The sequence below is a fragment of the Papaver somniferum genome, unplaced genomic scaffold (assembly GCF_003573695.1).
Source record: "Papaver somniferum cultivar HN1 unplaced genomic scaffold, ASM357369v1 unplaced-scaffold_137, whole genome shotgun sequence".
NCBI lineage: Eukaryota > Viridiplantae > Streptophyta > Magnoliopsida > Ranunculales > Papaveraceae > Papaver > Papaver somniferum.
The window spans coordinates 11,723,224-11,747,999 of NW_020622934.1; the positions used below are offsets into that span (position 1 = coordinate 11,723,224).

The 24,776-nt window shown below is 38.1% G+C and overlaps 1 pseudogene; it reads left to right on the forward strand.

Annotated features, from left to right (window-relative positions):
- The first annotated feature begins 1,389 nt into the window (after positions 1 to 1,389).
- LOC113334582 lies at positions 1,390 to 6,619 on the forward strand (annotated as a pseudogene).
- The last annotated feature ends 18,157 nt before the right edge of the window (positions 6,620 to 24,776 follow it).

Consider the following 24,776-nt stretch of genomic DNA (forward strand, 5'->3'; position numbering starts at 1 on the left):
GATTCGTAACTTTTTTTTGCGAACAAACCGAACTACACATAATTGCAACAAGGGTAAAGTTCAGTTACAAAATTGTAACAAAATTTTTGAGAACCAACCGAACTCCACATAGTTGCAATAATGGTAAAGTTCGGTTACCAAAGTTTATCAAGAAGTTTGCGAACCAACTGAACTCCACATTGTTGCAAAGAAAGTAAAGTTCGGTTACAAAATTTTTTGGGGGAACCAGCCGAACTCAAAGTTCGGTTACAAGAAAAAAATTTCGTTCCAACCGAACTGTTCTTCGTGTTCTTCCTATCTGAAAGTTCGGTTACAAACTAGGTTTTTTCTAAACTACTCCTAACTGAACAACTCACTGTAACTTCCATTTCAACCCTATTTTGATGATTTCTACTCAACTTTAACAAATCAAAATCGTATTAAAAGTAATGGGTTTGTGGAAAAATACCCGCGGATTTGCATATTGCTAGAGTCAGGGTTCTTCTTGTGTCTTTGATACAACTCGATCCGGGCTTCAACTTGAGGTTCCACTTCTTTTCCAATTTGATTTGAGAGTTATTGCTAAATGTGCTAGATTTGGACCTACACCTTCGATTTTTGGGGTTTTCTTTCAAAGCGGCATTTTTATACCCGATTGATTAATCGATGATGAAAATTTTATGAATCGACGATTAAGGAAGAAGATGGAAAGCTTTTTTCTCTCTGGTTTCAAGTTAGGTTAGAGATAAGATGAGTTTTAATTTTTTTTGGGTAATGAATTGGATTTATATTTGGGTGATTATCAGGTTAGTTATAATTTGAACAAGGAGAAGGGTAAATTAACCTAGTTTGGGCAAGAATTCCATAGTGTACTGTAACTCCACATCCAAGAATTCCATAGTGTACCGTAACTCCACATCCAAATAAGAGCGATTAAAAGACATATATGGAAAGTACATTAAATTATTTGTCTAAGCCGTAAAAACTTCCCAATCTCCCGAAAGCAGATGGATTGGTGCACAGAACACTCAAAGTAAATGAATTCTCTTTCCGTCGAGTCGAGCACTGATCTTTACTTTTTAGGACACCCATTATAACTGTGGGCAGGTGACCTTATAAAACAATGGTTCCAAAAATAAAAAAATATATAAAAAAAGCTGGTCCGAGAAAATCGTTCCATTTTTAAGTAAAACATACTAGCGTACAAAGAGTTTCTGGTGCGGGGCCTACAAACCCAACACACGCTGTTGGTTACGTCGGAGTTCTCAGAATCTTGAAATTGCCATTTTTCAGCCGGATTTAATAAGAAAGAGAGAGACCTTGAAAAACCGCCAAAATTTAGAAGAACTTGATCTTCTTAGATTCATCAAATTCTTGTCTCTTTCTCTTTAGTCTCCGTCTGGGGGAAAGATGGAAACATCAGAAGAGCATTTGTTGTTGTTGTTAAAAAAGATGCAAGAACTTGAAGCTGAACATGCAAACCTTCAACATGAATTCTCTAGTTTGATTCTCGACGATGATGATTCTTCAAGACCCAAAATGTCTGATTTGAGAGAGAGTTCGGGTTCAGTTAGACATTCATCCTCTTGGTATTGCAATGGTCAACCAAACTCTTGGAACGGAATTGGTTTGAATTCTAGTGATAAACAGTATTTGAATATATTGCAGTCAATGGGTCAATCTATTCATATATTTGATTCCGGTGGTTTGCTCACTTACTGGTAAATCCTTATTTTCCTGGAATTCAATTTTATTGTTTCTAAGTATATACGATGAACTTTAGAGTGTTTAATGAATTGAGTAGCTATGTTTTGGTGATTTTTTCCAAATTGCGATAGTACCTACGAGTTTCCAGCTCAACTCGTAGCTTAACTCGTAGCTACCAATACCCCATGATTTTACCACTTACAATTAAGCTCAAGTTATATATGCATATATTGGGATGAAATTAATATTTCACCGTTGTCTCTCGTTTTGGAAAAAAAAAAAATGTATATATATCCGAGGTTTGAAATGCAATTAACTTCGGGATTTCGGCGAGTTTCATATTTGAGGTCGAGGGTTCTATTCATGCAATTTTCGTTTTATCTAAATGTCACTACTCCAGTACTCCACTACATTTCCGTGAATTGGGCTTATGGGTAGGGTAGCAGCACGATTTGTTACTGATTTTCTTCCGTTTTTGTGTTCATATGGTTTTAAGATTGTGCACTTGGATAATGGACTTCAGATATTGAAATGTACAGGAATCGATCGGCTGAGAAACTTTACGGATATTCTGCGTCAGAAGCTCTTGGCCAGAGTATCCTTGACCTCCTTACTGACGCTAAAGAAGCCAGAGAAGACGCAATTGATATAATGCAATGTAATGCTGCTGGGGAAACATGGACTGGGAATTTCCCAGTTAAAAATAAACAAGGGAAGCGATTTATGGTCTTTGTTACCAATACCCCCTTGTATGATGATTATAGTAGTATATTGGAATTATCTGTGTATCTTTTGATGTCCAGAGTTTTCTCCATTTACCACTTCCATATTCGGAAGCCTATTCTAGCTTTAGTCCGCCTACAAGTGGTCAGACGTCGAAACCTGGTTATGATTCTCAACAACCTCTGGAGGTTGTAGTTACTGCAAGTGGAGCTTGTATACTTAAGGGGGAGGTACCCCCATCTCCCTTTGGTTTATCTTATAGAGCTATCCACATGGATAATCACCCAGGAATTTTTCCCGAAGATTCTGGTGGTGAAAGTAAGATTCAGATTCACAACATCATAACTTCTAATGTAGAGGCTTGGAATATAGAGAAACAGATTTCATGGAAATGTAAAGGAAGTGAGCATGATGGGTTGGTAGCAAGAAATGCACATGGCATCTTTCCCTGGGCGAAAAATGAACAAGAAGATGATTTTGATCAGAAGAAGAGTCCTGATTCCCGTGAAAAGCCACAAATGCAGCTTTTGGGAAGTAACCGATTTGGAAATGAAGCCAGTGATTGGTGCTCCTCTTCTAACGCGACCAATAGAAGTAGTGTAAACAGAAGTATCAATACCGGTAGCAGTCCTCTTTGTAAGTTTGATAGAGAAACAGATTCTTTGCATTATGACATCTTGTGGGAAGATTTGATGATCTATGAACAGATAGGGAGAGGTACTAGGAACTTCGGGAATTGCTAGTTTTCTTTGATTGTTGTTTGAGGTATATGTTTTCCTTTAGCCCAATATATCTAACCTACAGTTGCCTATTTCTGGTCTCAGGTTCGTGCGGAACCGTGTATCGAGGGGTGTGGTGTGGTTCGGTATGTTCACTGTTTCTTATGAAACTTCACCTGCCAGGTGTCTTTATTTTAATTATATTTGTGTTACATGGTCCGAATCATGGGCATTCCACATCTTACTTTTATTGTATTTCATCTGCTTTGATATTCATTTTTTTTTCATTGTTGGCAAAATTGAAGAGAAAAGAACCTTGTATTGTTTTGTTCCCAGTGTTAACAAGCATCTTCTCCCCTTCCCGCAGGAGGTTGCGCTGAAGGTATTCTCTAAGTTTGAGTACTCGGATGACCTGCTGCACTCTTTCAGACAAGAGGTAGTTTGCAAAAGCAAGTTGAACTCAGTTTTCAAAACAAGAAATTTCATTGAAGTTATCTGTGACAATAAGAACTAACACAGACATCACCTAGGAGTTTTAAAAATGGCCGACTTACATGAGTTTGGTCTACATGGTGAAGTGTATGAATATTCTTTATGTTATTATAATTGGGGTTTTACTAGGTATAACTCTGTATTCCTCATTGCCCCAAAGTTTTCATGGAGAAAGTATTTTAGCTCGATGCGCTACAAGTCTAAACAACATTTATGCAGGTGTTACTTATGAAGGCGCTCCGACATCCGAATGTATTACTCTTTATGGGAGCAGTAACTTTACCAGAGCACCTGTGCATCGTCACGGAGTTCCTTACCCGGTTTATTTTTCCCTTCATCTTCTGAAATATTAATGGGTAGTAATTTGGTCCTTGGTCTATGGGTTTAGTTCGCATGCATTCCATTATTAAATGTACTGCCGATGTTTGTTGTTGATTTTTTATTCTCTAAGTATTGGCTGGTTTACCTTCTCATATTTCTGTACTAACTGGGTGGAGATCCTCGTCATGTAGTGGAAGTTTGTTTCAATTGCTTCGACGTAGCACTTGTAAATTGGATCGAAGGCGGCGTGTTCTCATGGCTTTGGATATTGTAAGTTTACTCCTGCATAACTCGCAGACAAAAATACTAGTTAATCTTTAAATGGATTCTATTGATGAATATTTGTTCCAACAAATCTTTTGATCATTTCTTTGAACCACTCGCTACTTTGGAATCATGTATTGTGCTGCTTACAATTTTCTTACTCTCTCTCTCTCTCTCTCTCTACTTAACTCTAGTATTATGCCTGACTTGTTTGGCCAATCCCGTTTATAGGCGCGAGGTATGAATTATCTTCATAATTGTGACCCACCAGTTGTCCATCGTGATTTGAAGTCATCAAATTTGTTAGTCAATAAGAATTGGACTGTGAAGGTACTTGTTTGCTACTTTCTGAAGTTATGCTTTTCTTGTTTCTTTTATCTTTTTAAGTTGCATGTACTTAAGGATAGAATCATCCTGTAATCTCTTTTTTCTGTTTTCATTAGGTTGGTGATTTTGGTCTTTCAAGAATCAAACACGCAACATATCTCACAACAAAGACAGGGAACGGAACGGTATGTATTGATGCAGAGCTTTTGATGTTGCTCTTTCCCTCTCATTTATGATATTCTTTGCTGGTTTGATTATCTTATTGTGATGTTTGGTTGCTTTTCACCAAGTTTAAAATTCTTATTTCCTTCTCCAGCCGCAGTGGATGGCTCCAGAGGTTATTCGGAATGATCCTTCAGATGAGAAGTAAGTTGTTTTTTCATTCCAGGTGCCTTGTTAGTGGGATTTGAATTCTTTGTACTCCTGGTATCCAGTGTCTTGTGCTTTACAAAAATCTCCCGGTTTTGGGTTATGTTGGTCACGGTGAATAGGTCTGACGTGTATAGCTTCGGAGTAATACTATGGGAGCTTGCCACACGAAAGATCCCTTGGGATACCCTCAACTCAATGCAGGTACTTTATTATCATCATCGTGAATCCTGTTTGCCAAATTTTCTGACTTTACTATCAAACTGGTCATCTTGTTATTCTTTGACCACATCATTTTCAACCTGTATGTTACGGAATTGAATCAGAAAATAATAAAAAAAATAAAAAAAAATCTTTTCTGATACGTGAATTTGATAAGTCAAATCATGAATGAAACTGGTGATACCATAAATAAGAGAAGCCTTACATTGCTGAGAGGCTGATGGTTATCTAATGCCATGTTTCTGACCCTGCAGGCCTGACAAGTTTAATACGTTTTCTTTGTGAACTTTGATGACTTTTTCTTTTCTTGTGAATTGTGTGTTAAAAACTGCAGAACCTTGGTATTAACAACAATAAAACACACATACGCAAATAATTCTACTTTCAGGCAAGTCACATTCCAAAAGCTAGTTCCTTGGTTCACAGTTTTAATTGATCCCAGACCTTTTCTCTGGTTGTACACCATTACAGCCACTCAGGTAGAATTATTTGCATATTATCTGAAGGATTCATCCAGGGCACATTATCTGCTGTAAAGCAAAGAAAAAATATATTTACTTATTTGGTGCTGAATTATGCAGGTCATTGGAGCTGTAGGATTCATGGACCAGCGAATGGAGATTCCAAAAGACACAGATCCTCGTTGGGCATCTCTAATTGAGAGCTGCTGGCACAGGTTCTTCGTTTTACTATATGTTCTCTTAGTTCTGATTTATCTTTTGTAAGATACAAAATTTAGCAGTGGTTGTTATTTTATACCAATATAGGATTTAAGCTTCATCCTATTCCTATTTGCTAACACCTGTTTCTTTCTGATTGTTTCTTTTTGTTGCAACTCTACAAACCAGTGAGCCGAGATGCCGACCATCATTCCAGGATCTGCTAAAGAAGTTGAAAGATATGCACAAGCGTTGTTCTATCCAAACCCAAGCAACTCAGTTAGAGCCGCGTGGTAGTATTACAACAGTTGCAACATAGATTTGAATCTCTCGTCACAAACACAGATGAAATGTAAAAGCTGAAAGTGGAGCTTGACATGTGTTGCCTTCTGTACTGGGGTTTCACAGGATTTATTCCTGTTAATTCAATATCAGAGACCCAAAAATGTGAAATAGTGGAAAAGAGAAAATGTAAGAAGAAAAAAAACGTGGGGTTGATGAGATGTCTGTAAGCAAGGTTCGTAGTTCGTAAGGGTGCCTGTTTAATTAGTTTAGATGGTAAAGTTACCAGTAGTTTAATTAAACATATCTCGAGGGCTGGATGGTGTATGAAAGGGTGTATAAAGGCTATCTTTCTGCAGCAACAATAATTGTTGTGATCCGAATTCCACTAAAGAGATGTATATGGACACTGACCGGGAATGCTCAATAGTGCATGTATGTCCTGCCTCCACATGGACCGTAACATTCGATTAATTGGACTAGTTTTGCGACCTAGTTGGCCAGCAAGAACCGGGAATGCTCAATAGTGCGTGTAGGTCCCTATTAAGAGGAAATGGAACACCTACGCCGTTGCCTCCTCCGCCAAAATACAGATGGAACATGAAGATGAAAGCTACTCTAAACCTTTCTCATCACCCTTTGAGCCATCAATATATTAGGAAGAAGCTCCCTGATGCCCCAACTGATCTTCCTCAACCCCCTCCACCTCGTCCATCCCTTTGTCACTCACCTTCAAACTTCCCCACCTCTGGGGTTCACATCCACCTCTTCGTCCATCACCAACTCCAGAAAAATCTTTACACAACCATATCTCCAGCTCAGTTCGTCCGACGAAATCGGTTCCGATCCAAGTTGGCTCACTAGAAGCACTGTTGTTGTTGGGTAATCGGTTGCGTCAAGTTCACACTTCAGATTTTTAGCCAGTACACAGGATATGGGTCTTTGTGAAAACTTTAGAGTCCGTTTGGCATGGGTGTAGTACAAGGATGTAGTGCAGTCAAGGGCTGCATTCAGTTTAGACATGTTTGGCAGGGGTTCAAATGCATGACATAGGAACCACAGGTAGTCCATACTACCACCAATGGGCGTAGTTGAATACCGACCTCAAAAGGTCTGCATTGTATGTTGCCTTCTACTACAACCTCTAACTACCCCCTTCGACAGTATTTGACCATTTTATTCACTTTTCATATTCTTCTTCTGGGAGAGTTGGTGCTCTTATTTTCAGATTTTCAATAGCTCAGATCATTGATAACGCTGATTAGCAAACACAAAATCATTGTTAGTCACTCTTTTCGTTGCTCTCTTTATTAATAAACCCTTCATCAAAACCATCAAAACCCAACTTTTTATTCCCAGTTGAGCAATCAATCTTCTAATCCTCATCTACAGAGTCCGATGTAGCCCTAGTTTCAAAAGCTTTGGCTTTAACAAACTTTCACTCGGAGCAATTTATGGGAAAATAAGAAGAAAATTTGTAGTGATTATTTGTTAATTCCAATCGAAAAACGAAGAATTGAAGAAGTATTAGATGAAAACTTGAGTTAAAGATTGCAAAGAGAGAAAACTGGGAAGTTTATTGGGTTCACATATTATTGTGGGGCGAGGAAAAATTGAAGATTTCGTTACTAAGTACATGGTGATAGTCAACTATTTTAACAACATATAAGAAATCAAAATAAGTGATTCATGTTTCCGCAAGTACTTGATCTGTTTTTCCTTCATATCTATCCTTGTTTGGATTATTGGTAACATCATATCTATTTTTTGTTGCATCAGATCTATTTTTTTTTTCAATCATAGATCAAACAAATTTTGACATGATCTAATACTTGCGTTGATTAATTTTAATGGTGATTCCAAAACTAAATGAAACCTGTTTAATATTTTGCAAGATCAACTAATATTTCAGAAAGGAAATAATTGTAGGTTACTCTTGTAAAGTGCCAAACGCCATCAGTTTTAATAAATGCAGTCGAATGCAGTGTTGCAGAACTACCTGCAGTTCAACTACCTTGTAATGGAAAAAAATTGTGTGCCAAACGGACCCTTAGGGTCCATTTGGCATGAGTGTAGTACAAGGATGTAGTGCAGTCAACGGTGTAGTCAAGGGCTGCATTCAGTTTAGACATGTTTGGCATGAGTTCAAATGCATGACATGGGAACTACATGTAGTCCATAATACCTCCAATGGGCGTAGTTGAATACCGACCTCAAAAGGTCTGCATTGAATGTTGTCTTCTACTACAACTTCTAACTACCCCTTTTGACAATATTTGACCATTTTATTCGCTTTTCATATTCTTCTTTTGGGAAAGTTGGTGCTGTTATTTTCATATTTTCTTCAATAGCTCAGATAATTGATAATCGCTGATTAGCAAAAAATAATCATTATTAGTCACTCCTTCCGTTGCACTCTTTATTAATAAACCCAACTTTCCATTCCCAGTTGAGCAATCAATCTTCTAATCCTCATCTACAGAGTCCGAAGTATCCCTAGTTTCAAAAGCTTTGGCTTTAACAAACTTTCCCTTGGAGCAATTTATGGGAACATAAGAAGAAAATTTGTAGTGATTATTTGTTAATTCCAATCAGAAACGAAGAATTGAAGAAGTATTAAATGAAAACTTGAGTTAAAGATTGCAAAGAAAGAAAACTGGGAAGTTTATTGGGTTCACATATGATTGTGGGGCGAGGAAAAGTTGAAGCTTCCGTTACTAAATACATGGTGATAGTCAACTATTTTAATAACAGATAAGAAATCAAAATAGGTGATTGATATTTCCGCAAGTACTTGATCTGTTTTTCCTTCATCTCTATCGTTTTTTGGATTATTGGTAACATCATATCTATTTTTTGTTGCATCAGATCTATTTTTATTTTTCAATCATAGATCAAACAAATTTTGACATGATCTAATACTTGCGTTGATTAATTTTAATGGTGATTCCAAAACTAAATGAAACCTGTTTAATGTTTTTCAAGATCAACTAATGTTTTAGAAAGGAAATAATTGTAAGTTACTCTTGTAAAGTGCCAAACACCATCAGTTTTAATAAATGCAGTCGAATGCAGTGTTGTAGAACTACCTTGTAATGGAAAAAAATTGTGTGCTAAACGGACCCTTAGGATCCGTTTGGCATGGGTGTTGTACAAGGATGTAGTGCAGTCAACGGTGTAGTCAAGGGATGCATTCAGTTTAGACATGTTTGGTAGGGGTTCAAATGTAGGACGTAGGAACTACATGTAGTCCATACTACCTCCAATAGGCATAGTTGAATACCGACCTCAAAAGGTATGCATTGAATGTTTCCTTCTACTGCAACTTCTAACTACCCCCTTTGACATTATTTGACCATTTTATTCGCTTTTCATATTCTTCTTCTGGGAGAGTTGGCGCTCTTATTTTCAGATTTTCTTCAATAGCTCAGATCATTGATTAGAAAAAACAAAATCATTGTTAGTCACTCCTTACGTTACACTCTTTATTAATAAACCCTTCATCAAAACGTTCAAAACCCAACTTTTCATTCCCAGTTGAGCAATCAATCTTCTAGTCCTCATCTACAGAGTCCAAAGTAGCCCTAGAAGCTTTGGTTTTAACAAACTTTCCCTTGGAGTAATTTATGGGAACACAAGAAGAAAATTTGTAGTGATTATTTGTTAATTCCAATCGGAAAACGAAGAATTGAAGAAGTATTAGATGAAAACTTGAGTTAAAGATTGCAAAGAGAGAAAACTGGGAAGTTTATTGGGTTCACATATGATTGTGGGGCGAGGAAAAATTGATCTTCCGTTACTAAATACATGGTGATAGTCAACTATTTTAACAAAAGATAAGAAATCAAAATAGATGATTGGTGCTTCCGCAAGTACTTGATTTGTTTTTCCTTCATCTGTATCCTTGTTTGGATTATTGGTAACATCTTTGTTGCATCAGATCTATTTTCTTTTTCAATCATAGATCAAACAAATTTTGACATGATCTAATACTTGCTTTGATTAATTTTAGTGGTGATTCCAAAACTAAATGAAACATGTTTAATGTTTTGCAAGATCAACTAAGATTTTAAAAAGTAAATAATTGTAGGTTACTCTTGTAACGTGCGAAACGCCATCAGTTTTAATACATGCAGTCGAATGCAGTGTTGTAGAACAACTACAGTTCAACTACCTTGTAATGGAAAAAAAATTGTGTGCCAAACGGACCCTTAATGCATGGAGGCCTGTAAGTGATACACGTGGAAAAGAAACTGACACATGGCATGCAGAATGGGCTCAAGCTTTATGGGTTCAATTATTATATCAAAAATACTTATTGTCATCCAGGTAATAAAAAGGGAGAATTAGGCTAAGGCCCCACCCATGGATATCCCATAATATGAGGCCCCTAGTTAAAATAATTTTAAAACCATGCCCCTAATTAAAAATAAATTATAATAGAAGCCGAAATGACCAGAATAACCTTGACTATATAAGTAATTAACCTAGGTTTATTCTTATGCAAACATTATTTTCATTTTAGGAGAGAGAAACCAAATTTCATCTGAGAAACTGCAGAGCGAAAACTGAAAAATCCCAAAATCGAAAACTGAAATTTCAAAGTTGCAGATCGAAGAAAAGGAATCCAAAAACAGGTAGATTTTCTATCAAATCTTCTTCTTCATGTAATATATTTTGTTCTTTTTCGTGTTTTCGATCTGTTTTTGATTTGTTTAATCTCAGTCGTTTTTGATTCACTCTCTTCGTTTCATTCATTTTTTGATTCACTCTCGATCTGTTATTTGATTTATTTTCGATCTGTTATTTGATTAATTCGTTTTTTGATTCAGTCGTTTTTTGATCAAAGAACAAGACAAAGAAAGAAGAAGAAAGAAGACGAAAACGAAGGTAGGTTTTGCATCTGTTTTCGTTTTTTCTTTCAGAGAATGTTTTTTTGATTCAGAGAAAACTAATGCAAATTGAGCATCAATTGATGTTTTCTCAGTTTTCCTTTCTTCGATCTGTTTTCTTAGAGAACATCAATTGATGTTTAGGAGTTTAGGACTACTGCAAATTAATGCTGTTTTTGATTCTGTTTAAACTGCATATTAAGGTTCAATGATGCAAGGAAGAAGAAATCCTCCTGAAGAAGATCCTGCCTTAAGAGGTATTAAGATGTGAAATTATTTGAGTATATGTGTTGTTATGATATCATGCATGCTAGTGAAAACTATATATGTGATTTTGGTTGTGATGTCATGTTATAATCTAATGTAAAAGCTCTTGAATATGTAACTATACAAATAAGGGCCCGTGTAACTATAAGTTACACATTCAAAATCTCAACACTAACTGTATAGTGGTTTGTATATTGAGTGTGTAACTTGTAGTTACACATTCAAGATCTCCAAATAAGCCTATGTAACTGTAAGTTACACATTCAAGATCTCACCACTGACTTTCCAAGGGTCTGTGTAACTATAAGTTACACATTTTGAATATCATGTTTTGATCATATGTAATGCATGGGAATGTGTAACTACAAGTTACACATGCTAAATCTCACCAGTAATGCCTGTAAATGTGTAACTTTACAAAAATGTACATGTGTAACTACAAGTTACACATGCTAAATCTCACCACTAACTTGACAATTGCTTGTGTAACTAAAAGTTACGCATGCAAAATATCACCACTGATTTGCCAATTGCCTGATGCAAAATATCACCTATGTCTGTATTGTGTTTAAATAGTAGTTACACATCAAAAATGATGTCTGTAAATGCAACCTAAACACTCATATGCATGTGTAAGTTAAGGTTACACAACACATAATAGAATGATTCAGTTTGTGTACTTGGAAAATACACATTGTTTGTAACATGAATTTAATTTTGAAGTTAAAAAGGAGTGTATTTGATAAGTACACAACATACTGACTCATGCTATTTTTGTGTGTGATGTGTACATGAAAATTAAGGCAATCGTTGAATGCAATAAAAGATTTGGTAAAGGTAATAAAACCTATAAGCCTGACTTATAGGGCTCAAAACTATCTTAGAAGAGCTGCTTACGGTGAGCTCGTAATGATATATTACAATGAATATAATGAAGATGAACCAAGTACAACAAGACAAATCAGTACCAACAAACACGACGTCGTGAAGCTTTTGAATTGCTTTGATATAGATTGTGAGACACCGTGTTCATTCAAGTTCGGTGATGATAAGTTTATGGAATTTTCACCGGCAAAGTTAGCTGGTATATTTTGCATGCAAAGGATTGGAAGTAGAAAGGGTCAAAAGCTGTTAAAGTACTTTTCTCATCGTGATTTGGATGACAATGTTTTATACAACAAGTTCTTCACTGATATCAAAAATACAAAACATCAGACGACAGTGACTAAGAAGAACATTATAGAGAAGATAACATAATTTATGAACGACATAAATGCTACAGAGAGAAGAAGAAAAGTTGATGAGAAGAATGTAGTTTGTTTGATAGGTTTGTATCTTTGTTGTGTATTATTTTTTGGCGACATAAATGCTAGTGGAGTGAATGTGCGATATCTGAGTATCGTTGAAACATATAAGACGGTGCTCAAGGTGTCGTGGCCATATTTAATACACGAGCACTTGTTTGAAGATATTCTGACTAATGCCAGTATCAACAAGCGTTATTCCTCTCGCCGAGAGCTTATGTAAGTACTTCAAAAAATATTTAAAATCCTCTTGCATTTATAATGTGTGTTGTAAGATTATGATAACATGCTCATATTTTTTAATGTTTGCAAAATGTGATGTGTAATCTGAGGTTACATATACATTTATAATGTGTAACCTGAAGTTACACATCCTTTTTTTTCAAGTGTAAAACCCAAGGCCTTATGTGTAACTTCTGCTTACATAATCACTTGTGCATTTGTAACTTTTGGTTTAAATTGTGCTTGATATACCAAATAGTTTTTGCAGAAATCTTACTTGGACAATGACGGTGATTTCGTGAAATTCTGGATTCCTAAGCTTATTCAGGACTATCACAAGTGAACAACAATTCAGTCAGAATTTTCTCCCCAATGTGCAATAAAAATACACACTACACACTGCTGTATTATGACTTGATGAACACTAATCCTTGGTCCCACATGAACTCTTCAGACGTTAAGAAACTCAGGGAAGAACATTTACAGCAAGCCAAGAAATATGCATTTGTAATAACTACAGAACTGACACTCCGCTGTCCTCTTGGAATGAATGAAAAAGCCAGAAATCTCGCTTCACCCAAACAAGGTTCATTTCCCGACTGTCTTCTATTTGTATGCAATTACATGAAGATCAGGATGAAGAATAAACCACTTGACAAAAAACAAACCACACATATGGTGAGATGGTTGGCTGACAAGGTGAACTGCATGAGAGGAAGCATGCTTTATAAGATTCTTTCAGATCCATCCAGAGATGTGTAAAGCAGTCATTTGGATTACAAAAAGTGATATACTTGCAAATATGTTGTTAACTACAAGCTGTTGTTATACTTGCAATATGTTGTTGCAGAAAAATAAAAAAGTTTGGTCGATGCAAACCTACATGAAGGAAACTAAAAAAACAAATATTCCAAGACAATTAAAAAACCACACATAAACCTGTACTCCCAGAAATGGACTTTGATAGCTTCAAGCTAGGGGGCGTGTACTTTGGAGGATTCTTACAACCTGCCTTGTTGTGACTAGCTTCCTTGCAATTGCTACAATGAACTTTCCTCTTTGATTTCTTTCCACCTTTACTTATTGTTGATGGTGGTTTTTAACTTAGGGTTAAAATCATAAAACCTTACATCTGACATGACGTCACTACGACCACAAGCACATTTATTGAATCATTCAACATGCCTACGTAAAAATTACTAGGTACCTTTTTTTTATACGCTATATTCCACGGTAGAACCTTCAATACTGACCGGCAACATCTCCGCGCCAAGGCATGCCAACCATGCCAGCCGCACCACAGTGCAAATGGCATGCCATGCCAGCCACATCTCCGCGCCAAGGCATGCCAACCATGCCAGCCGCACCATGGTGCCAATGGCATACCATGCCAGCCACATCTCCGCGCCAAGGCATGCCAATGGCATGCCGTGCCAGCCACATCTCCGCGCCAAGGCATGCCATCCGCACCACAGTGCCAATGGAATGCCATGCCAGCCACTTCTCCGCGCCAAGGCATGCCAACCATACCAGCCGCACCATAGTGCCAGGCATGCCAACCATGGCAGACGCACCACAGTGCCAATGGCATACCATACCAGCCACATCTCTGCGCCAAGGCATACCAACCATGACAGCCGCACCACAGTGCCAATGACATGCCATGCCAGCCACATCTCCACGCCAAGGCATGCCAACCATGCCAGCTTCCCCACGGTACCATGGCATACCATGCCAGCCACATCTTCGCGCCAAGGAATGCCAACCATGCCAGCCGCACCATAATGTCAATGGCATGCCATGCCAGACACATCTCTGCGCCAAGGCACGCCAACCATGCCAGCCGCACCAAGATGCCAATGACATACCACGCCAGCCACATCTCTGCGCCAAAGCCATGCAGGCCCTACGACATGTCGATGTCTGCCAAACGAAAGATTGCAACAATCAACGGCTACCCTTCCATCTGAGATGCAGATCTCAGTCGTCCAAGTTCGCCACCTAACGCATGGCAACTTTCGGCCCAAGTCCAAACATCACGATTTTGCCAAAATCCTAATTTTGGCCGCGCCTAAAATATGCCAAAGCCATGCCAACCCTACCATATACCGTTGGCTGCCAAACGAAGGGTTGCAACAATCAACAGCTATCCTTCAATCTGAGATGCAGATCTCAGCCGTCCAAGTTCGCCACCTAACGCATGGAAACTTCCGGCCCAAGGACAAACATCACGGTTTTGCCAAAACCCTAATTTTTTCCGCGCCTAAAATATGCCAAAGCCATGCCGGCCCTACCACATGCCGCTAGCTGCCAAACGAATGGTTGGAACAATCAACGGCTACCCTTCCATCTGAGATGCAGATCTCAACCGTCCAAGTTCATCACCTAATGCATGGAAACTTCCGGCCCAAGGCCAAACATCACAGTTTTTCCAAAACCCTAATTTTGGCCGTCCCTAAAATATACCAAAGCCATGCCAACCCTACCACATGTCGCTGGCTTCCAAACGAAGAGTTGCAACAATCAACGGCTACGCTTCCATATGATATGAAGATCTCAGACGTCCAAGTTCACCACCTAACGCATGGAAACTTCCGGCCTAAGGCCAAACATCACGGTTTTGCAAAAACCCTAATTTTGGCCGCGCCTAAAATATGCCAAAGCCATGCCGGCCCTACCACATGCCGCTGGCTGCCAAACGAAGGGTTGCAACAATCAACGGCTACCCTTCCATCTGAGATGCAGATCTCAGCCGTCCAAGTTCGCCACCTAACGCATGGAAACTTCCAGCCCAAGGCCAAACATCACATTGTTGCCAAAACCTTAATTTTGGCCGCGCCTAAAATATACCAAAGCCATGCCGGCCCTACCACATGTCGTTGGCCGCCAAACAAAGGGTTGCAACAATCAACGGCTACCCTTCCATCTGAGATGCAGATATCACCCGTCCAAGTTCGCCACCTAACGCATGGCAACTTCCGTCCCAAGGCCAAACATCACGGTTTTGCCAAAACCCAAATTTTGGCCGCGCCTAAAAGATGCCAAAGCCATGCCGGCCCTACCAAATACCGCTGGCTTCCAAAAGAAGGGTTGGAACAATCAACGACCACCCTTCCTCCTGAGATGCAAATCTCAGCCGTACAAGCTTGCCACCGAACGCATGGCAACTTTTGGCCCAATGCCAAGGCCTAATTTTGGCTGCACTTAAACTATGCCAAAACCCTAGTTTTGGCCGCTCCTAAACTACGCCAAAATCCTAACTCGGCCGCGCCTAAACCATGACACTAGCTTCAAATGAAGGGTTGCAACAATCAACGTCCACACTTCCTCCTGAGATACGAATCTCAGCCATACAAACTTACCACCAAACAATTTGTGGCAATCTCTTGGCCACGATGCCAATTCTTGGCCACAACGCCAAAACTCTAATTTGGTCGTGCCAAGAGAATGCAAGCGCTGCAACCATGCCGCTGGTTTCCAAACGAAGAGTTGAAACAATCTACGGCTACCCTTCCTCCTGAGATGCAGATATCATCCGTACAAACCTGCCACCAAATGACTCGTGGCAATGTCTTGGTTGCGATGCTAACTCTTGGTCACGGCACCAACATGGCTACGATGCCTATTCTTTGGTCACGACACCAACTTGGCTACAAACGCCAAATCCTTTGGCAACGCCACACGTAGAAACATGCTACACGTTTTCCACGAAAACACTCGAGACATCAAAACATGTCACAAACTGGGGGATGCTCATCAGGGTATTGGTCTGGCGGTTTACAACGTGTGGCGTACACTAAGCCCGTTACAGGAAAGTGTCATAAGGGTGAGGCGGTTAGTAAATACAAGAAGTAATGGTGAAACATTTCCTTCATTATGGAAACATCAATTCCAAACGTTACGCGTTACCATTTTCTTCAATTTACTCAACGGTTTCCACTTCTTACGAGACCAGGGTACGTTTCGTTGCGACTTGTATAAATAGGTCTCACCTATTTCCACCAAAAGGAGGTTTTGGAGTCAGGAGAATACAACACTCAGAAATCACTTTTTAGCTATCCCAACTGTTATCTTTCCACTTTCTGATACAAGTCGTCAAAAAACTACTCTTCCCGAATCAACTATTCTGGTCTCAACACTCTCTTCTCTTCCCTCCCTAGACCAACCCTTCTCCTTCACTTTGTGACCGAAGCAAGTCTGGAACAACGATTTCTTGGTTTAGGCCGGATTTGTACAGATTGATCTCTTGAATCAAAGTACTCCCTTGCAGTACATTGTTTAGGGTTTAAACTCGTTTCTCACCCACACACTCGAAATTACCAAAATCAGCAGAAATTGTTTTCACCCTCAAACACTTGGCTACGGTGCAAACTCTTGGCCACGGTGCCAAAACCCTAATTTGGCCACGGTGCCAAAGCCCTAATTTGGCCAAGCCAAAGCCATGCCGGCCATACCTCCATGACGTTGGCTGCCAAACAGAAGGTTGCAACAATCAACGACTATCCTTCCTTATGAGATGCAAATCTCAGCCGTACAAGATCGCCACTAAACCAAACGACTTGTGGCAACTTTTGGCTACGCTTCCAACTCTTTGGCCATGACGCACACTTAGTTATGCCAATTCTATGATCACGGAACCAAACCCTAATTAGCCACGCCAATAGCATGCGCAAGCCATGCCAGCACCGTGGACACGCCACTGGCTACCAACGGAAGGTTTCCACAATCAACGGCTAACCTTCCTATAAAGATGTAAAATCTCGACCGTCGAAAGGTCACCACCGAGCCGGCAAGCCTACCAAGCTCAACTTTCCAAACAATAACAACATGCTACACAAAACACTCGAGACATCAAAACATGTCACAAACTGGGGGTTGCTCATCAGGGTATTGGTCTGGAGGTTTACAACATGCGGCGTACTCTACTCCCGTTACAGGAAAGTGTCATAAGGGTGAGGCGGTTAGTAAATACAAGAAGTAATGGTGAAACGTTTCCTTCATTATGGAAACATCAATTCCAGGCGTTACCCGTTACCATTTTCTTCCATTTACTCAACCGTTTCCACTTCTTACGAGACCAGGGTACGTTTCGTTGTGACTTGTATAAATAGGTCTCACCTACTTCCACCAAACGGAGGTTTTGGGGTCAGGAAAATACAACACTCAGAAATCACTTGTTAGCTATCCCAACTGTTAGCTTTCCACTTTCTGATATAAGTCGTCAAACAACTACTCTTCCCGAATCAACTATTCTAGTCTCAACACTCTCTTCGCTTCCCTCCCTAGACCAACCCTTCTCCTTCACTTTGTGACCGAAGCAAGTATGGAACAGCCATTTCTTGGTTTAGGCCGGATTTGTACAGATTGATCTCTTGAATCAAAGTACTCCCTTGCAGTACATTGTTTAGGGTTTTAGACTCGTTTCTCATCCACACATTCGAAATTACCAAAATCAGCAGAAACTGTTCTCATCCTCAAACACTTATAATCCTTTTCCCTTGGGGTCTACCTGGTTGTCTCTTTACGATAGGAGGGTTGATGGTGTTGTCTTTATCAATATCAACAGGCCTGTTGTAGTTGGGAATTGGCTGGATAGCATGCAAATAAGTCTTCCTAAAATAGTCGCTCGTAAAGTACGGTGAAATGAAATCAATAGCTTCACGTTTAATCTTTCGTATGGTTGCAAGAGCATGAGCACAAAGGAAACCGTATAAACACCACATTCAAAGAAAAAAAAACAAAAACAAAGAATATAAACATTCAAAAAAACAGCATTGCATATGCAGGATGTCTATCTTTCAGTTACACATGCATATACAGAATGTGTAACTGGTAGTTACATATTCTTATACCTAGTGTAACTAGAAGTTACACACCCTGTAAACTTTCAAAAAATTAACATACAAAGAGAAAAAAACATAAGAAAGAAAACCTTTGACAGGTGCAGGTCCAGTGTTCTAGATCCACTCTGTGTGTTCTTTCGCTTAAACCTTCAAACAACGGTAGGACTAACAACCAACACTTTCCAAGCCAAACCTTCATCTTGTAGAGACTCAAGCCTCTTCTCATACTCTGGAGTTAATGGAGTCATCATACTATCACCAACAACACGATGCTTTGCCATTTTTTCATAACTTTCATCCTAATCTGAAAAGAAAAAGAAAAATAAAACTTATGAATCTACAAAGTGACAAAACAAGAAACAAAGACAAAAAAAAACAGAAAAAACACTCTACTAACCTGATCAAGAAGATCAAATGCAGGCATCTTCTTGTGAACCTTAATCCAGCTATTGAATAATTCTGCTAGAGTACTAGATGTACGTCCATACCGACAACCTTGGAAAAACGCATTCACATATGATTCAGGTGGGATGGTTTCTATGTAATCAGCCACCCAATCGCAATTCAGATCTCTTATTTTCTGTATGGCCTTAGTAAGGGTGCACATGGTACGATTCGGCTCGGTTCTTGCCGAGGCCGAGTACCTGTACCTCCCTAACCTCGATTCTAAAATTTTGGACCGGTACCTGTACCCTGTACCTCGGTTCCGGTACCATTCGGTGTACGTGCGGTACCAGGTACGGTTCCGGTACTAGCCTCGGTTCCAGACAAAAAAAATCGAAAGGTGAAAGATTTAACAATTGGGCTTTTGTTTGATTTTCTGTTCAGTAAATATTTGGTGACATTCTATAGCTTTATGATAATTTGATCTGTAATTTGTTTATGGAGATGGAATTACTTTATTGATTTGCGGGGTAGCGGTGATAGATGTTAGTTGTGCTGGCTGTGATGGATTTTATGTACATTTCTGAAGCCTTTGTTCTCTATTGTTCAACGCAAACGATAGCAAAAGTAGATCAATATATTATCAATTTCAATTTATTCCTTCAAATTTATAACAAACCCAACTCTCATGAACCTTGATTGATTCATACACACCCTTTAATCCATCCAGTTATCACCAATTTCAACAGCAGCAGATCGGTATTGATTGATTCATACACATCCTTTAATCCATCAAGTTATCACCAATTTCAATAGCAGAAGATCGATCTTTTAAATTAGTCTTCAGCTTGTTTTAATCTTTCAGCTTGTTTAAATCTAATGGAGTTCTTCTCCTTCTCAGAGAGAAGAGAAGACGGAAAAAAAAAGAAGAAGAAAATGAGAAACCCTAGACTTATGTTCTATATATACCACCCCTAAGTCCAATGGCTATTATTAGTTCACTACCCCTAGATCTAAAGGCTATAATTAATCGGTACACTCGGTCTGGGACGGTACGGGACCTATATAAAACCGTGTACTTGTACCTCCTTAGCCCCGGTTCCTATTTTTTGGACCGGTACCTGTACCCCCTTCCTAGGTTTGGTACGAAAAGGGGTACGGTTCCACCGATTCCGGGACGGTCCATCGGTCCGGCTCGGTTCTTGTGCAACCTTAGGCCTTAGCACGGTTTTCAGGTGAGAGTGCGTATGTCGCTTCTTGGAAGTGGTCAAGAACGAGAGAGTACCTAGGATCTGATCCATTGATCGGGAGATTAGTCTTCAAATGATAGTAACAGAAGCTATGGAATGAGTCTGGATAGACAAGTGGAACACCACGCAAGAGTCCTTTATGGCGATCAGAATGGAAGGTGATTGGTCTCCCGTCACCAACAACTTGAGTCAGATTTCTTAAAAACCACTCCCAGTTGTCGTTATTTTCATAATCCACTAGTGCCATAGAAAGGCGAAAAAATCCTACAAATTGTGCAGAAATGAAGTTAAAACAAGTTACATAAAAACAGAAAACAATGTGTAATTTCAAGTTACAGATGCTAGTAGTATAATATGTAACTTAAAGTTACAGATGTTATTCCCCAATGTGTAACTCTCAGTTACACATGTATAACTCTCAGTTGCAGTTGTTCAGAAAACTTAAAAAACATACCTTTATCACCATTGATCCCAGTAGCTGCCATCAAGCAGCCTCTGAATCTACCAGTAAGGAAAGTAGCATCCAAATAGACCATTGAACGACATAACCGGTACCTTTTGATGCATGCATCAAACGAGATGAAAATCCGTTTGAACTCTTTTTTTGCAGGGTTAAATTGAAAGTCTATCACACCACCTGGGTTAGTTTCCCTTATAGCATTAATATACCATACCAAGTGCGAGTATGACTTCACATCGTCACCATAAATAGTCTCATAAACCTTTTACCTACCATTATAGGCCTGATAATACTCCATTGTAATTCCATAGTTGGTATGGAAATCATCCGCAATTTTCCTTGGCTTCTTGTGAGGATTTTGCGAACTTCTTCCTCGATCAAACTAGACGTGAAGCTGGTTGAGTATTTTTGATTCAAATTGCGCCCACCATCACCACAAGTGTGCTCAGGGTTATATGCTCTAACCTGAGAAAGTTGATACAAAATATAAACAAATCAACCAAACACCAATCTGGTGCAAAAAAACATCATGTGTAAACCAAAGTTACACATATTGTAACAAAAACTACAATAGAAGCTGGAAAACACCAATCTGGTGCAAAAAAACATCATGTGTAAAACCAAGTTACACATACTGTAACAAAACTAGAAGAAGAAAAAACACCAATTTGGTGCAAAAAACATCATGTGTAACCCAAAGTTACACATACTGTAACAAAACATCATATGCTAAAAATATAACAGAACAAAAGAAAACTACCTGAAACATTTCGTTTCTTTTATCAATGGAAGTTGCATGAAATTTCCAGCCGCATTCTTTTACTGCACACTTAGCCGTGAACCTAGAACGCTCATTGTGTGTTACAACCATATTGAAACCAGTGCGAAGACGGTACTTGGTGTAAGCAATCCTGACTTCCTTAACCCCTTCAACAAAAACATGACCAATTTCACCAAGGACCTTAGGTCAACCATCCAACAACAATGGTTTTGCAGGCTTTCTCATATCTTCCAGATACATTCCAACTGAGCTATTGTTTCTCGAAGGCGTACTAAAACCATCAGAAACATAAGAAACTGCCCTAGAGATAGATGAGGAGGCTACATGAGTAACATTTTGCAAGAATATACCAAAACTGGTCTTGTTCTTATTATTTGTGAGGGAAGCAAGAGCTTGACGCGAATAATCACAGTCGACCGGGAGATCTTTCCCACCTTCTTGGAAGAAGAAACAAATACCAAGTGGATTAAAATGCTTTCATTGCCTGCAAACTTCGTCTTTAAACTCATCAAGTGTGGTTTCAATACTAACACGAATGGTGATGAAATCGGAAAAGTAGCGAACAACAACAATGGAACTAGCAATAGCCATGACAACCTGAAAAAAAACGAAAGCAATTCAATAATAATATGCAAAAAAAAAACAACGAACGCAATTCACTCGGAGGCGTTTCCCCCTCGTGAGAAGTATATCCTATGAAGCAAGATAAAAATCAAAGGAGCAATCAACATACTCAACAAATGAAAACAAGAAAAAAATTGTTTTAAAGATACACAAGCAAAAATTAAACATGCTACAGAGCAATATGTGTAACTTCAAGTTACACATTTTACAAAACAGCATGTCTTCCCAGATTTGTTGTTGTGTTCTTATACCAACAAATATTAACAACAATAATAAAAGAAATTCCATCTAGTACATTTATTCTCAGATAACACATGCAATAACAAATAGCACTTACACATGCTACATGACAATATATGTAACTTGAAGTTACACATTTTATAAAAATATATCTATACCTAGATTTGTTGTTCTTCTTCAGATACAATGTTGTTTCTTCTTCTTCTTATAATCAACAAATACTAACAAGAATTATAAACTTAATTCATCAAATACTAGATCCCTTCTTCTTATAATCAACAAATACAAGATCTCTTCTCAAATCAATAAGAAATGCAATAATCCAAAAACAAAATTGAAAAATTAAAAACAAATTCGAAATCAAACAACAACAAGAATTTGTACCTAGTTTTGTTATTGTTCTTCTGAAATAATCTGGTTTCTTCTTCCTCTTCTTCGTATCAAAAAATTCCAAATCTGAAAAAAAAAAAAAAAAAAAAAAAAAACCAAAATCATAAAATCGAAATCAATAAGCTCAAACAACAACAGATTCGTACCTATATTTGAGCTTCCTCTATTCTAACCTGTCTTCTACCTCTTCTCATACTCAACAAAATATATAAAAAAAACGGAAATCAGTAGAAGATCGAAATCAAAAAATCGATCAGAAAACTATTGAATCAAATGTATTTGATACAAACAGAAAATATAAATTGAAAAAACCTATTTGCTGTTCATAAGATTTTTAGCCCCACATCGGGGAGTTTCCACTTTTTAGTTGTTTTAAGAGACTATATAAGATTTTTAGCCGCACATCGGGGAGTTCCTCTTCTTAAGTTGTATTTGTCAATTATAGAAACAAATTAACTACTTTTGTAAAATCTACGGGAAAGGGGCTATTCTATATTTTAGAGGGACTCCTAAGGAAAAATATTTTATAGCGTTTCTTAAGCGTTCGCGATTTTCCGTAACGGTTTTTTCGGAGTTGCCAAGATCAAGTTGAGCATCTACTACATATGCTAGTAGTATATGTATTAGGGTGTTTTATCCTGGAGATATCCGTCCTGTGAGGGCTATAGCATCACTCTTGAGTGTAGCCGGGCGCTAATGTCTTAAAGGCAATGTGTTGAACACATGACTCACTCTGTTTTTCCAAAGTTTTGCTTTGTTGCTGTTTCGGAGATTTGGGGAGCTCATCCGATTCATAAAATCAATCACGTCCATTATAAAGGAGATAAGTATCAATAACTTTTGCTTATTTGATTTTTTCCTTATTTTTGATTATTGCACCCAACATCTTCTAAGCTGATACCTGAAAGCACACCAAGAGTATGCAGCTAAGAACAACTTTTGATCCATAATATGCACATATATAATTTATCATTATAATATTATCTTATAATGCCTATTTTCGACTGAAACTTTCTGAATTTCAATTGCTAAGACATGATGAAATTATAATTTAAATTTTAATCTTGAGATTGATTTCGGTGAGCTATTGTTGTCATATGATATGATTCAATGAATAAACCTTGTAGTTAAAGTTTTGAGATGTGGTTTTATATAGGAGTTAATGTTTTGAGATGTGTGAATTTTGAATTTTACATGATCTGTTTTTCGAGTATCACTGGTTTATTTAGCATTAGTGAAGCAAGATGCTATTCTTTTTGTTAGACTGGATCATGCCATATGTTGTTGCTGGTGGTGGTGATGATCCTCAATTATGTCGGTAGATATACTAATTTAATGTGTAACTTCTAGTTACACAGTCGAATTGGTTGTGTAACTTTCGAATACACATGCCATATCTATGTGTAACTTCTGGTTACACAAGTCATATGCATATGTAACTGTTGGTCACACATCTATTTGCGTAATTTTATCTAATTGTTTTAGCAATCTAAATGAGTATCTACAGTATCTTATTGCCATTACTGATCTAAATCATAGGAAAATAAGTGTGGCATGGATTTGAACATCTCTTATTGCATTGAATAGTTTTATAGTCATTGTATTGAGTGCATTAATATGAATAACCCGGAAAAATTATGGCTATAGCTTACAAAGTACCTTGATACGAAATATGTAATTGTTGAGTTACACATGCATACGAAATATGGCATGTGTAACTCAAAATTATATATGTAAGATTGAAGGTTAGTATGAGAATGAATACAAAGTACCTTGATACGAAATATGTAACTGTTGATTACACATGCATATGGCATGTGTAACTCAAAATTACATATGCATTTTGTATGTGCACCAGCTTATTATACATGCTTTTTTTTAGGATTGTTTAGAGTATGGATGTGTAACTGCTAATTACACATGATAAGTATATATGCAACTTCTAGGTACACAAGCTAAATTCATGTGTAGCTACTAGTTACACATGCTAATTGAATGTGTAAGTTTCAGTTACAGATTCCACATGCATGTGTAATTTCTGATTACACATCCCTC